This window comes from Echinops telfairi, unplaced genomic scaffold (assembly GCF_000313985.2).
Source record: "Echinops telfairi isolate 266 unplaced genomic scaffold, ASM31398v2 ScPeMD7_7409;HRSCAF=8447, whole genome shotgun sequence".
Lineage (NCBI taxonomy): Eukaryota > Metazoa > Chordata > Mammalia > Afrosoricida > Tenrecidae > Echinops > Echinops telfairi.
Genome location: NW_022111309.1, coordinates 9,614,385 through 9,629,824, shown reverse-complemented (window position 1 = coordinate 9,629,824; position 15,440 = coordinate 9,614,385). Strand labels below are relative to the sequence as shown.

Sequence of the window (15,440 nt, the reverse complement as noted above, 5' to 3'; positions counted from 1 at the left end):
GATGCTCCTCCTGTGTTCTAGTTGTGTTAAAGTTCCCTCTAAGCAGCTCTCCTGGGCTGGATTCTGCGGAGTCCCTCTGGTATGTGTCACTCCGTCGCCATCTTCCCGGAAGTCCTCAACTTCAAGCCTTTAAGACCCCAGATGTTATACCTTTTAATAGCCGGGCACCATCAGCTTTCTTCACCACGTTTGCTTATGCACCCATTTTGTCTTCAGCAGTTGTGTCATGAAGGTATCACAGAGTGCCAACGTGTTCTCATATTGAGGGAAGACTTAAGTAGGGGCCCAAAGTTCCTCTGCTACCTTAATAATTTGACATGTATATAGACTAATACAGCTATCCTTATATATTAATATATTTACTTATATGTACATGCCTATATTTATACCTCCTTATAGGGCTTTTGCCTCCTAGTTCTTTCCTCTGTTTCCTTTTACTTTTCTCCTACCCCATTATCATGTTCACCCGTCATTCGGTTCTCAGTAATTCCTCTTGGCTACATTACAATTGGTCAGACCCCACTAGGCATCCACACCCCTCTCGCTGTTGATTTTAGATCCCTTGTTGTTCTCTTGTCCTTGACTTTGTTGGTTCCCTACTCCCTTTCCTCATCCTCTTCCATGGCCCCCTATCCTGCCTATCTTATATATACAGACATATAAAAAATAAATAAAAGGGCCAAAGAAGTCTATAACTAGTTCCAGGTCTATCTGCTGACTTTTATGAATGTCTTTCAACCAGGTCTGATGAGGTGCCAAGCGCTGCCCCTGCGTCAGAAGTGTATTTTGGGGATTCCTCCGTGACTCTGACTTTGCTCTCCTTGCTGCTCTGTTGTGTTCTCATCATGATTACCCCCACTATGGGGGTCAGATTGGACGCACTTCCTGGGCTGTGTCTCCACTGTTGTCCTCCATAGCTCTGTGGGCCAGTAAGGGGACGTGGCGTTTTGTGTTGAGGCCGGCCCTAGTTTCCAGCTGCTCAGAGCAGGAATGTTGTCATTGAGGCTTGGTGGGCCAGAATGAGGTCCACTCTCTTGAAAGAGGAGGTTTTCTCCTCCCGCCAAGAGTCAATCTTGAAAACTCACAGGGGCAGTTCCGTCTTATAGAGTTGCTATGAGTCATCATTGACTCGATGGAACTGAGTGTGCTTGTTAATATGTATGGCTAACTAGTTTTCTAATTTTGAAAAACGGAGTAGCAAACATATACCTCGTTGAATCAGGTCAGGGTAATATGGCCACTGCTAGATGAAGGCTTCTGCAGGCAAACAGAATCACTTCTGTGCTACAGATTGACTGGTGGCCCTGTCAGGTAGACATGGGACTGCTAACTGCTAGGTTAGAAGTTCAAACCCACCAGCTGCTCAATGGAAGAGAGATGAAGCTGCCTGCTCTCATAAAGAGTACACCCTTGGAAACCCACAGGGGAAGTTCTACTCTGTCCTATAGGATCACTATGAATTGCAATGGATTTGGTGGCAATTAGGTTGGGTTTGGGGGTTAGCTTCCCAGAGAATTGATCAGAACCTCCTCTGGGCTTAAATATATCCTGGATGCAGGTCATTTAGGGTATTGGTAGCAGTGTAGACTGAGGCAAGGAGCACTGGTGGCAATGTGGGTTCAACTTGAGGCTGCTAACTGTGAAGTTGGCAATTCAAACCCACCAGCTTCTCCTCGAGAAGCAAATAATAATGTCTGTCTGCTCCCATAAAGATGAACAGTTTCAGAAACTCAATGAGCTGTGGGAATCAGCCCAATGGCTATGATTTTTTTTTTTTAATAGCATAAGCCAGGCACTAGAGAAGGGGCAGGTGTGGCCTGAGCAATAGACTGCTCTGTTTTTATCAGCTCATCATGGCCTATAAGTGCATTAATGATTGTCTTCCAGGTGGCACAACATTCATCTGCTGGTTATTGACATTTGGTTATATTTTTAACTGTGTAAGCCATGTTCTGGGAGACTCACTTGAACTATTTAATTGATGATTCTTTTTTTATTTATTATCTTTGTCTGCTTTTTTTCTCTCCCAGAACTCTTATGATTCAAGGTAAAGAAAAATCCTCACAACCTGAGCAATAAACATCATCAAAATAAATGGAGAAAAGATTGAAGTAGACAAGGATTTTATTTTATGTGGAGTGTTGTTTCTAATCAACACTCGTTGTAGCAGCCATCAAGAAGTCAAAGAGTACATTGCATAGGAAAATCTGCTGTGGAAGACCTTTTTAATATACTAAAAGAACAAAAATGCCTCTTTCACGACTAATGTGAGCTTGACTCCACGCCATGGTATTTTCTTTTCTTTCTTTTTTTTAAAACATTTTATTAGGAGCTCATACAACTGTTATCACAATCTATACACACATCAATTGTGTAAAGCGCATTTGTACATCATTCTCAAAACATTTTCTCTCCACTTAAACCCCCGACATCAGGTCCTCATTTTTCCCCTCCCTCCCCGCTCCCCACTCCCTCATGAGCCCTTGATAGTTTATAAATTGGTATTTTGTCATATCTTGCCCTGTCCGACGTCTCCCTTCACCCACTTTTCGGTCGTCTGTCCCCCAGGGAGGAGGTCACATATAGTTCCTTGTAATCGGTTCCTTCTTTCCTACCCACTCTCCCTCTACCCTCCCTGTTTCGCCACTCACATCCCTGGTCCTGTAGGGCTCATCCTCCACACCATGGTATTTTCAACCCCCTCATATACACATGAAGACCAGACAATGAGTAGGGGAGCTCAAAGAATGGAGGCATTTGAATTATGGGGCTGGTGACGACTATTGAAAGCACCGCGGTCTTCCCCCCAAACAAACACATCTGTCTTTGAAGAAGTACAACCAGAAGGCTCCCTGTCTTCACTTCACTTCATCTGCTTTGGACATGCCCAGGAAAAGGATACTGTGCTTGGTAACTTTGAGGGTCAGTGAAAAAGAGGAAGCCCCTCAGTGAGATTGATCGACACCGTGGTTACAGCAATGAACTCAGCTATAAAAATGGTGAGAATGGTTCAGGACTGGGCACTGTTTTGTGCTGTTGGACATGGGGGTCACTATGAGTTAGACCCTGATTTATAGCACCTGACAACACACAATGTATTTAACTTACAATGATTTATTTTCTATTTTTCTCTTATTGTCCATCTCTGACTTTTCTCTGCTCTGTTCTCTGTGAGTATTCTCCAACTTCGATTACTCCATCTACTGAGTTTTCCTTGTCTGCTGTAATGTTTTCAGTTCCCAAGAGTTCTTTTTGATTCTTTAAGTTGTTTATTTTTATAGCATTTCTTCCTTCTTTCATGGTTACATAATTGTTTCATTTAAAAAATAATGGTAATTAAAAATTTGTTTGTAAATATCTCTGCTTGATTGATGCTTCCACTTTTGTTTGTTATGGTCCTTATTTTCCTTTTGCGAAGTTTTCTTTAGAGGTCTCGCCTCCTTGGTGGTTTTTCATTGTTAAGAGTTTCTAAGAAGTTGGTTGGAAGTTCTGTGAGGTTGGGCCTTGTAGGATGTCTTACTCGGGTTACCCCAAATACAGAAGACAAGTCAAAGAAATGCATGCAGTTAGTTGATTTAAAAAGTGATCCAAGGAAGTAGGAGTAGGGAGAGTGGGAATGCAAAAAGGATAGAAAGGTAATACAAGGATCTGTTACCCAGTTGGGCATCCCTGTAAATTGCAATTATAATCTGGTGGTTATTTTTGGTTCTCTAATCATATTTCAGGAACTCCACGGGTATGAATCAGGGGTTGCCATTTCGGACTCTGTGTACAAGCTGATGATTTCTTTCATCCAGGATTGTTTTTGTTTTTGTCCCTGTAGAAAATCTTTGAATCTCATGTCCTTTCTCCCCTAGAGCATCTCTCTCTTGTCCATGCCGAATTTCCTGTTCTTCTGTGCCACACGGCCTGGAACATAAGAAGCAGCTCAATAAATGTGTTTGGAAAAACCATTCTAAATATCAAATGAGTATCAATTCCTTGCATAGTGTATTCTGAAAGACTTGTGAAGCAGCAGCAGCGGGTATACTGGGAATAAGACAATCTACGTGGGAATCAGGCACAGTCTGAGGAGCTGGGGGAACCGTGAAGAGCAAGAGCAAAATGGCAGGAACCTGGAGACACCTGTGTTTCTGACTTGGACCAAGGTCATCCTGTAAGAAAGACTTCCCAGAGCAAAGAGAGGCAGGAAAGCAGGGAGAAAAGCAGACCCCACTGGCATCTCCTCCTCCTCTTCCTCTTCACCAGAGGAGAAAACAAAAAGCGGAGACGCCTGTGAAGCTTCACATCGACAGGAAGAGTTGTCTAAAGAACTGTTATATTTGCAAGGGATGCTGCAGACCCCCTCTCATATGCCAAATATCCGTATGATCAATTAGAGACATTATAGGGAATGTTCATATCTCTAGAGGTACTGAGTTTCCCATGAGATTTGCTTTATCTAAAAATAAAAAGGAATTACAGTTGTGTTAGTCTGGGTTGACTAGAAAAACAAATCCTGAGACATTTATATGTGTGTAAGGGAGAGGTTTTTTTTTGTTTTTAATCATTTTATTGGGGGCTCGTACAACTCTTATCACAATCCATACATACATACATTGTGTCAAGCACATTTGTACATTTGTTTCCATCATCATTCTCAAAACATTTGCTTTCTGCTTGAGCCCTTGGTATCAGCTCCTCATTTTCCCCCTCCCTCCCCAACCCACCCTCCCTCATGAACCCTTGATAATTTATAAATTATTTAGTCATATCTTACACTGTCCAACGTTTCCCTTCACCCACCTTTCTGTTGTCCATCCCCCAGGGAGGAGGTTATATGTAGATCCTTGTAATCGGTTCCCCCTTTCTACCCCACCCTCCCTCCACCCTCCACCCTCCAGGTATCGCCGCTCTCAGCACTGGTCCTGAAGGGCTCATCTGTCCTGAATTCCCTGTTTCCAGTTCCTATCTGTACCAGTGTACAAATCTGGTCTAGCCAGATTTGTAAGGTAGAATTGGGATCCTGATGGTGGGGGTGCGGTGGTGGTGGTGGTGAAGCATTTAGGAACTAGAGGAAAGTTGTATGTTTCATCGTTGCTACACTGCACCCTGACTGGCTCGTCTCCTCCCCGAGACCGTTCTGTAAGGGAATGTCCAGTTGCTTACAGATAGATCTTGGGTCCCCAATCTGCACTTCCCCTCATTCACAATGACTTGATTTTTTTGTTCTTTAATGCCTGATGAAAAGGGAGAGTTTTATATCCAAGAGTAATTGTATATTAAGAGAACATCCCGACCCAGTCCAGGTCAAGTCCAGATGTTCGATTTTAGCTCTTAAGCCTGATGTTAGTCCAGATGTCTGAGATGAGCCCATGTGTCCGATACTAGTCCATACATTCTTCTACAGATTCATGCAGCACATGCAATGATGCCCAAAGCAGGAAGCTCACAGGCCAGTGGGTGAGTCTTTTGGAAGCATCTCTGTGCTGGTGTGGCTACCCATGTGGCTCCTCCAGGTCCAGGGCTCTGGCTGCCATAAGCTATGCTGATGGCTGGCTTGTCAAGGGAACGTGAAGCAGAGAGAGTGTGTGTCCCACCTCCAAGAGTTCCCAGAATCCTCAGGAGAAGGTCATGCCCACACAGGCATCATTGGCTATGACCTGATTGACAGCCTAGACTCCACCCCTTCACTTAAGTTGACCAGAGATTATGTAACTGCCACATGTTTACTGTAATAAATTCAGAGAAATCACCCAGAAAAGAATAAAAAGTTATCTTTAATAGTGTGAACTTAAAAAAAATTGTGTGAACTTTAAGTACTGCAAATTGAGTTTAGTGTTTTGTTTTGTTTTTTAATTCAAAAAGGCAGATATGGTTTGAAACTCTAAAGTCACAAAGGGGAGACATTTGAAAAGTGCTCTAGCTTTTTTTTTTCCTCAGAGGCCACTAGAGTAAGCAAGTCTTTGTAGCTTTCCTCATATATGCTCTGCCCACCCGTGTTTTCTTCTGGACACAATTGAATAGAAGAAACAGGACCACTCTGAGCACCCAGACACCTTTCCTCTCAATAAGCCAAAGCTTGAGAGTAGACTCTTGAATTTCTCCTGCAAGCAAACAACAGAAATAGAAGCCAATTCTCATGCAGGCCGGGGACTGGGGGTTGGGTCTGCTTCTCTCTCAACTGGCAGATGATACTTAGCATGAAAAAGAATCATGGTGTGGCTAGGACTTGGGCCCCAGGTGTCAGGTGCTTTCAATTTAGGACCCAGAGCTAGGCTAGCTTTAAGGAGTGATGACTGAGAACATGTCAGAGATAGGATAAAAGAATGTATGGCCATCATGTGTGATAAGGAACAAAGCTTCAATGACCTTCTCTGAAGAGGAGGCTAGGTGTGATGTGAGCTTGGGAGAGAAGAGCTGTTTTAGGTAAGCTGCCCAAGCCATACCTTCATAAAAAGAAGTCAGTCTATCATTGAAAGAGCCCCAGTGGTGCAGTGGTTAAGTGCTTGGGGGATAATTGAAAGATGGGGAGTTACTGTGAGTCTGAATCAATTCGATATCGATCGGTACAATCAAAGTGAGAGGAGCCTTAGTAGTGCAATGGTTAAGTGATTGGTCTTAATAAAAAAGTCAGGGATTAGAACCAAGGGGCAGCTACATGGGAGAAAAGATCTGGTGATGGGCTCCCATAGAGACTGACATTCCAGGAAACCCTATGGGACATTTCTACTTTGTCACGTAAGGTCAGAATTGATTTAAGGACAAATAACAACCACAATGTAAAGAGGGAATGAAGCGAGAGAGGCAATCTCCTGGGCAGGAGATTGATAGCCATGGGTTTGAGTGGAACCCAGGTCTGAAAGTTGAGTTAGCCTTTACTCGATCAGGAGAGTGTCTGGTGGCTCAGTGGATTAAACATTGGGCTGCTAATTGAAGGGCAGTGCTTCAAATCCACCAGCTGCTGTGAAGACGATGTGGCAGTCTGTTTTGGTAAAGATTTGCAACCTTGATCCTATAGAGCAGGTCTACTGCATCCTATACTCGGTCCTACAATTCCTGAGTGGGATTTGACTCCTTTGGAGGCAGGTGTGATTGAAGGTGGTCTACTCGAACAGAGGAGAGAGGAGCTGACAAATCAGATGGCTGCACAGTTTATTTAGGAAAGGGGCTGGTTTCGGAAGGAAACTGGGATAGGTTCATAGGCCCTGGAGCCTCCTTGTTGTTGCTAGGTGCTTTTGAGTTGATTCCCGGGGCCCTATGTAGAACATCATGAAACACTCCTAATCCTGCACCATCCTAACAATTGTTATGTTTGAGCTCATTCATGCAGCCACTGTGTCACTCTACCTTGTTGGGGGGGTCTTCCTCTTATTTTGTTGACCCTCTACTAAGCATGCTGTTTTTCTCCAGGATTGATCCCTCCTGATGACTTGTTCTAAGTACATGAGACAAAGTTTCGCCATCCTTACTTCTCAGGAGCATTCTGGTTACACTTCTTCCAGGATAGATTTGTTTATTCTTTTGGCAGTCCATGGTATTTTCAATATTCTTTGCAAATACCATAATTCAAAACCATCAGTTCTTCCTCAGTTTTTCTTATGCGTTCATATGCATACAAGACAATTAAAATACCATGGCTAGGGGCAAGTTTACCTTAGTCCTCAAAGTGACCTCGTTTCTCAACATTTAAAGAGATTTTTTTCCAGCAGCGTTGTTCAGTGCAATACATCTTTTGATTTCCTGATTCCTGCATTCATGCACATTGCTTGTGGAGCCAAGGAAGATGATACTTTAATCTTTAATGAACAGTGACAACTTTAATCTTTTCTTAGTTTTGTGATGCTGCTGCTTATTGGGCCCATTGCGAGGGGTTTTGTTTTCTATTGAAGTTGAATCCATATCAAAGACTGGTTCTTGATCTTCATCAGTAAGTATGTCAAGCTCTCTTTGTTTTTTAGCAAGCAAGATTTTGTAATCTGCATATCAAATATTGTTAATGAGTCTTCTTCCAAACCTGATGCAAGGTTCTTCTCCATCTAGTCCAGTTTCTCAGATAATTTGAATAAATATGGTGAAAAGACACACCTTTCCTGATTTTAAATCACGCAGTAGCTCCTTGTTCTGGTCAAAGGACTGTTTCTTGGCTTATATACAGGTTCTGCAGGGGCAAAATGAAGTGCTTTAAATTCACCATTTTTCTCAGTGCTATTCATAATTTGCTATGATTCAAATAGTCAAATGTCTTTGCATAGTCAATTAAACACAAGTAAACATTTTTCTGGTTTTCTCTGCTTGCAATCTAGATCCATCTGGTTCCATGCCTTCTTCTGATTCTGGGTTGAATTTCTAGCAGTTCTGATGTTGGCGTACTGCTGCAACTGGCTTGGATTATCTTCAGCAAAATTCTACTTGCATGTGTGTAGTTGGATAATTTCTGCATTCTGTTGGGTCACCTTTCCTTGGAATGGGCACTAATATGAATCTCTTTCGGTTGGTCGGTCAGGTACCTGTCTTCCTTTTTTGTTGACATAGATAATTGAGTCCTTCCAGTGCAGCATCTGTTTATTGAAACATTTCAGTTGGTATTCTGCCAATTTCTTGAGTTTTGTTTATTGCCTATACCTTCCGGTCAGTTGGGGCTTCTTCTGGCAGTAACAGGAGTTCTTAGTTACGTACTGAAATGGTTGAATTAACTGAGTCCTTTTTGGTAGTGATTCTATGTATTCCTTCAATCTTCTTTTGATGTTTTCTTCCTGCGTGGTTCAAGAATTGTCCACAGAATCCTTCAATATTGAAAGGGGAGGCCTGAATTTTTTCTTCAGTTCTTTCAGCTTGAGGAATGTTGAATGTATTCTTTACTTTTGGATGTCTAACTCCAGGTTTTTCCATATTTCATTATTTGGGTTCATTCTGGCTCCAATATTTTGTAGCAAACTGGATTCTTGCAAGACAGTTAAACTTCTTGTTCCTTTAAAAATTTTTTGCAATGTTTCATGAATTTGCATGTCATCCTTGTGCAGGAGCCATGCTAATCTTCTGTATCATTCCAATTTTAGTATTTGAGGGGTACAAAAAAAAAAACAACAACCCAATGGGATCTATTTTTTTAAGCTATGTGAGTTTTTTTACAAAACAACTTTATCACCTTCAAAATACTCTGCATTGTACTTAATACTTCTGTCAAATCTTCTATTCCATTCTTGGAAACATTTTTTAACTCACCTGTGTGGATGGCTGATAGCACTTTCCTCTTTTTTTTTTTCCTCACCTCTTCTACGTCTTGTCAGATTGCTGTCTTTCATGTCCCTCTTCATTCACAGAAACAAAAAGAAGTCATGGTAAGTGAGGTCAGAGGAGTAAGGTGCGTGAGGCAAGACACACGTTTTTTTTTTTGCCAAAACTGGCGCATTGAGATGGCTGTGTGAGTGAGTAGGTGCATTGTTGTGGTGGCAAAACCACTCCCCGCCCCACCCCCAGTCTACCTCAAACCAGGCCTTTTTTGTCTAGTTATGCAACCTTTTCAGAACCTCTTAATAGAAAGTTTGATTAGTGGTCTGACCTGGTGGAAGTAACTCCAAATGCACTATTCCTTCACATCCAAAAAGCCAATGAACATCGTCTTGATCTTGGATTTCACTTGACAAGCTTTTGGGGAGCGAGGTGATGATGGTGTCTTCCACTGGCTTGATGGATGTTTGCTTTCAGGATTGTAAGAACAGCACCATGTCTCGACCCCAGTATGACCTTGGAATTTAGTCTGGGTCACGTGGTGCTGTTCTTTCAAAGCATGGCGTGTTTCCAGAGGACACTCTGTTTTCCTGGTCAGTCACAACCCGAGGCACACATTTCACAGAGACTCTTCGCATTCTCAAACCTTCCATTAAAATGGGCTGAACTGAGCTCCACGATAGTCCAGATAACCTCCCCATCTCTTCAACTGTCCATTGTGGGTCTTTGAGAAAAGTGCATGCATTTTGTCGACATTTTTGTCCCTTTGGGAAGTAGAGGATTGTCCAGAATGAGGTTTGTCGTAAGTCAACATTTCACCTATTTTTTGAAATAAGAAAACCACCCATACACTTGAGTTTTTTCCACAGTGCTGTCCTTTTAAGTTGTGTTCAACATCACAATAGTTTCTGCGGCATTTTCCTTAATCAGGAAACAAAATATTATAGCTGCATGCTGTTCTCTGAAATTGGTCATCACAAAAAAACGAGGTTTGCACACAGCTGTTTTTACGAAAATAATTCACTGTGACCAAAGAGAACCTTCCCAGGCAACGCTAATGGGTGCACTAACTCAGAGCCAGTTGATGGATGCTCACTTAGCAGGAAAAATGGGTACACAAAAGTTCCGCCCAGCAGAATCCCCCCTTTCTTTTTGGGGTACCCCCTAGTATGTGTTGCTGAAGCAGGCTCGTTTCTTAGTTTCTTAATTTGAAACACAGGGATAATAGTCACACTTTGGGTGTTGTGTGATCCATTGATTTAATGTACATTGAAGATTAAGTATAATGTCTGTACATGTCTCTAATACCTGCGTCAGCCATTACTATCATTAATTATGACTTGCTTAGGCCTGTTTTCCAAGCACAGAATTACTCAGAGGAGAATCTGGAAAGGCAGAATTACAGATGAATTTCAGATAGTCATAAGAGGAGTAGGGAAATGGGAGTGAACAAACAGCAAGAACATTCCAGGAACAATGAGGAAAGGCTTCAGGGTGGAATTATTTCCGAGAAAATGGAGTTGTTTCATACCCACATACTTTAAAGCTAGACTGTGTAGGGGAAACCTTCTGGTTACAATGAGAAAATTAAATGTGTTAAAGAAGCATTTAAAAAAATCATTTTATTGGGGGCACATAACACTCTTATCATAATCCATACATACAGCCACTGTGTAAAGCACATTTGTACATTTGTTGCCATTATCGTTTTCAAAACACTTTCTACTTGAGCCCATGGTATCAGCTCATTTTTCCCCTCCCGCCCCCCTCTCCCTTTCCTCCCTCATGAACCCTTGATAATTTATAAATTATTATTATTATTTCATGTTTACACTGACTGATGTCTCCCTTCACCCACTTTTCTGTTGTCCATCCCCCTGGAAGGGGGTTATATGTAGATCATTGTGATTGGCTCTCCCCTTTCTCCCCCCACCTTCCCCTTCCCCTCCTGGTATTGCTACTTTCAATGTTGGTCCTGAGGGATTTATCTGTTCTGGATTCCCTGTGTTTCTATTTTGTGTACCTATTTAGAGCTAAAATTATATCAGCAAGCAAGGTACCCAACTTGTCTAACAGAAACCCAAAGGAAGAATCCAACAGGAACTATAAAAAGTCAAAAGATTTACATTATATTTCTAGTTCTGTCCTAAGGAGCTAATGCTATATTGACTCAAGTCAATTTATAACTGTGTCATTTAAAAATGGGGCTAGAATTAGTTCATCCAACCAACTCCTGGCAACCACATGTGTTTCAAGATAGCCTTTGATTTTCAAATATTGATTTTTCAGAAGTAGATCACCAAGTCTTTCAAGGTATCTCTACAAAAAAATAACCACTCAAACACACACCACACACACACACACACACAAACTCAAAACAAATCCACGGTCATCGGGTCAATGCCAACTCATAGCAACTGTATTAGACAGGGTAGAACTTTCCTTTTGGGTTTGAGACTTTTAACATCTTGACAGGTGTAAATAGCCTCATTTTTAGACTGATGTTCTCGCACCCCTGACCTTGTGGCTATCAGCTCAGTATCTAATGCTACACCACCAGGGCTCTTCAGGTGCTTTCAGGAAGACTCAAACCTCTAACCACTAAACTAGTTTCTAGGCCCCACATGAAAGGAAGTGCTTTAAAGAGCTAGTGGGAAATGGAATAAAAAGATAATGGGATTGTGACAGCTAAAGCTTACTGTGCCAACCTCGCCTGAAACACATGTATTAATTGGAGGGCGGAGAGATAAATGGCTCCGTGAGCCTTGCCTGTTATTCTCTGGTCTCTTGTTCTCTGATGGTCAGACCAGTCAGTGTATGGCTGCCTTAGCCAGTTCTTTGCCTCAGCTGGCAAGGCTCACTTCCTGCAAGACCTCTGTGAGGAGAAGCCACTTGGACCCACCCTGATGGAGCCCTGGGTGCTGGAGAAGCCAAGTGGAGATCCCTGCCAGTGCTCATATGCTTACATGCTCACTGATTCGGCTTTCTCCTGCATTTGGAGTTATTGTATGTGTTTTGAGTTTGAGGAGGACTTTGTAGATTGGTGTCGGATATATGGGCTAATGTCGGATTTATGGGCTTGGACAGGACTGGGTTGGGATGCTTCCTTAATGTACCTTTATAGGTGCCTTTTATATAAAACTCTCTCTTATAGACATATAAGTTTCTATAGATTTGTTTCTCCAGTCTACCCAGACTAACACACAGGGATCTTTCCACAAACATTTTGACACACTCATGCATTTAATACCTGTTTTACCCCAGAGACTGGGTCTCAGGAGACCGTAAGCAAGATTTTGAAATGCTGGGGGTAGGAGAGAAACTTTTTCTATCCTTATTCACTTTAGAGAAGTAATTAGGTATCGAGTCGGTACCAACTCAAAAGTACAACAAAGCCGTGGTGTTGTTGCCTGGTCCTGTGTTATCCTCACAATTTTCTTACGTTTGAGCTTGCTGCTGTGAGGGGCTTTCTTATCTTGTCATAATAGGCCTTTCTTCTTCCACTGCCCCTTCACTTTACCAAGCACGATGTCCTGCAGGGATTGGTCTCCCCTGATAATATGTGCAAAGTATGTATGACAAAGTTTCGTCACCCTCACCCCTGTGGCGCATTCTGGTTGTACTTCTTCCAAGAAAGATTAGTTTGTTCTTTTGGCAGTTCAGGATACTTCAAGTGTTCTTTACCAGCACCATAGTTGAAATCCATTGATGATCCTTTGTCTTCCTTAGTCAATGTTCAACTTTCACATGCATATGAGGCAAATGAAAATACTGGGGTTTGGGTCAGGAGCACCTGAGTCCTCTCAGTCACCTCCTTGCTTTTCAACACTTTGAAGAGGTCTCGTGCAGCAGATTTACCAAGTGCAATAGGTCATCTGGTCTCTTGACTGCTGCTTCCATAAGCATTGGTGGTGGAGTCCAGCAAGATGAAACCCTTGACCACTCCTGTCCTCTCCATTCATCATGATGTGGCCCCTTGGCCTAGTTGTGAGGATTTTGGTTTTCTTTATATTGAGTTGTAATCGATGTTGAAGGCTGTAATCCCTGGTCTTCTTCAGCAAGTGCTTCACCTTGTCTTTACTCTCAGCAAGGGAGGTGTGTCATCTGCATATCACAGGTTGCTAATAAGCCTTCCTCCAATCCTGATCCGTATTCTTCATACGGTCCAGCTTCTCTGATGATTTGCTCAGCGTACAGGTTGAACAAAGGTGGTCATGCAGCATTTCGATCGTTTGCTATGATCCACACAAATGCCTTAGCCTAGTCAATAAAACACAAGTAAATGCCTTTCTGGTATTGTCGGCTTTAAGTCCATGACATCAGCAGTGATATCCCTTATTTCATGCCCTCTTCTGAATCTGGCATGAACCTCTGGCAACTTGCTGGCAATGTACTGCTGAAACCATTGTTGGATGATCTTCAGCAAAATTATACTTGCTAGTGTTATGAATGATAGTGTTCTATACTTTGAGCATCTTGTTTGAGTACCTTTCTTTGGAATGGATACAAATATGGATCTCTTCCAGTCAGTTGGCCAAGTAGTTATCTTCCAAATTTCTTTTCATAGATCAGCAAGTGCTTCCTGTGTTTCATCAGCTTGTGGAAACATTTCAAATGGTACTCCATTAATTCCTGGTATGGGTAGGTAAAGTGTTGGTTTAATTTATTCCTATCAAGTGATTAGAGGCACTTCCAGTTGGAAAAGGTAATATCGGTTACATTTACTTAACAGAAATAAGTTTGTTCTGCCTGATTCTTAGGTACTGTGATTGCTCAGGTTCAATCTTTAACAGATGCTTTACCCGAAACTAGGAGACCTGTGGCATATTGGGTTTCTAGTGGCGCTAGCAACCACACAGTTAGCTCCAAACCACCAGCTACTTTTCAGGAGAAAGGTGAGGCTTTCTACTCCTGTCCCTCTGGGTAACCACGGGGGTGGTTCTACTTCAGAATCACCACTGAGTCAGCCGTGACTGGATGGCAGGAGAATTACAAAACTTTGACCAGACACTGCAGAAGCTAACCAGGGGACTGATCACTAAGTCCCCAGGATACTGAACAGACGACTGCTAGGCTATCTCCCAATAATGGACAATGGGCAACTGATTACTTGGGTGCCATTGCATCGATTCCAACTTGGAGCGAATCTATGTACAACAAAACAGGGCTTAGTCCTGAGCTGTCCTCACCATTTCTCGTTTGAGCCCACTATTGCAGCCATCTGGAGGGCTCTTCCTTTCTTTGTTGTTCCTCTACTTCACCCAGCATATTGTCCTTCTCCAGACACGGTTTTCCCCCCTTATTAACTTACAAAAGCGCAAATAACTGGCATTTCAATTCAGATACTCGGCGAGGAGGATGCGCTTGCTGGTAGTGAAATCCCCAGCCCTGATTCTGTAACCCTAAATCTGGAGTACTACACGAGGAAGGCGATATGGCTGCTGGTCCGAGGCGTATGGATCTGATACTGTTTGCCCATCATCCTGTCAGTCATTTTCCCAAAGAAGGCAAACATCTGAACTTGAAAACACCAAATCCCGAGCTTTTCCAAAGACGAAGCCCTGTATCTCTTGAGCAGTACACTCATTCTTGCCTGGCCTGGCCAGGATCGGGGCCCTTCCAAGGGGCTCGAAGGGGTCCGCAGTGCAGGGCTCAAAGACAGCCCTCAGCTCAGCTCCAAACCCGAGGGCTCCACTACACGCCAACCGCGGGCGGGGCCAGAAACCGTGAGCGACAGTAAAGCCCGCCTATCGCCAGGGAAACCACGGTAGGGGGCGGGGTGGCGTGAGAATCAGCCAATAGGGGTGAAGGACCTGTTGTTGGGCGGGAGGAAGAGCGCCAACGGGTGCGCGTGAGGCAGCGCTCGCGAAGGTATGGGAGGAAGTCGGCTCAGCCAATGGACGCGGCCGGCGGGTGCCGGTGCGCGTGCGCGCTGGGGCCGCGGGCTGCGGGCGGGAGGCGGGGAGGGTGGGGGAGGGGAGGAGGTGAGAGCGCGGCGGCGCTTCTGCCTCCGCCGCAGCCACCGCTGCAGCGGAGAGGCCATGTTGTGTGGTGTACGAGGAGGGGGAGGGGGAGGAGGAGGAGGAGGGAGCTCAGGCTGAGCGAGGAGACGGGAGAGAGACACCACACATACGGCACAAGATGGCCGGAGAGGCAGCAGCCCCTCGAGCTGTCAGGCGCGCCTTCGCGGCCGTGGGGTGCGTGGCCCGGCGCGGAGCTGCGCGAGGGCC

At 43.6% G+C, this 15,440-nt stretch overlaps 1 long non-coding RNA gene and 1 other non-coding gene across 2 annotated transcripts in view; one reads left to right on the top strand and one right to left on the bottom strand.

The window, feature by feature from the left end:
- LOC123522425 overlaps positions 1-15,440 on the top strand; it is a 60,792-nt gene that overhangs the window by 32,092 nt on the left and 13,260 nt on the right. The window lies entirely within an intron of this gene.
- On the bottom strand, positions 8,955-9,056 carry LOC115871857. Its single transcript, XR_004047518.1, has one exon. It is a non-coding gene; the product is annotated as a U6 spliceosomal RNA (small nuclear RNA).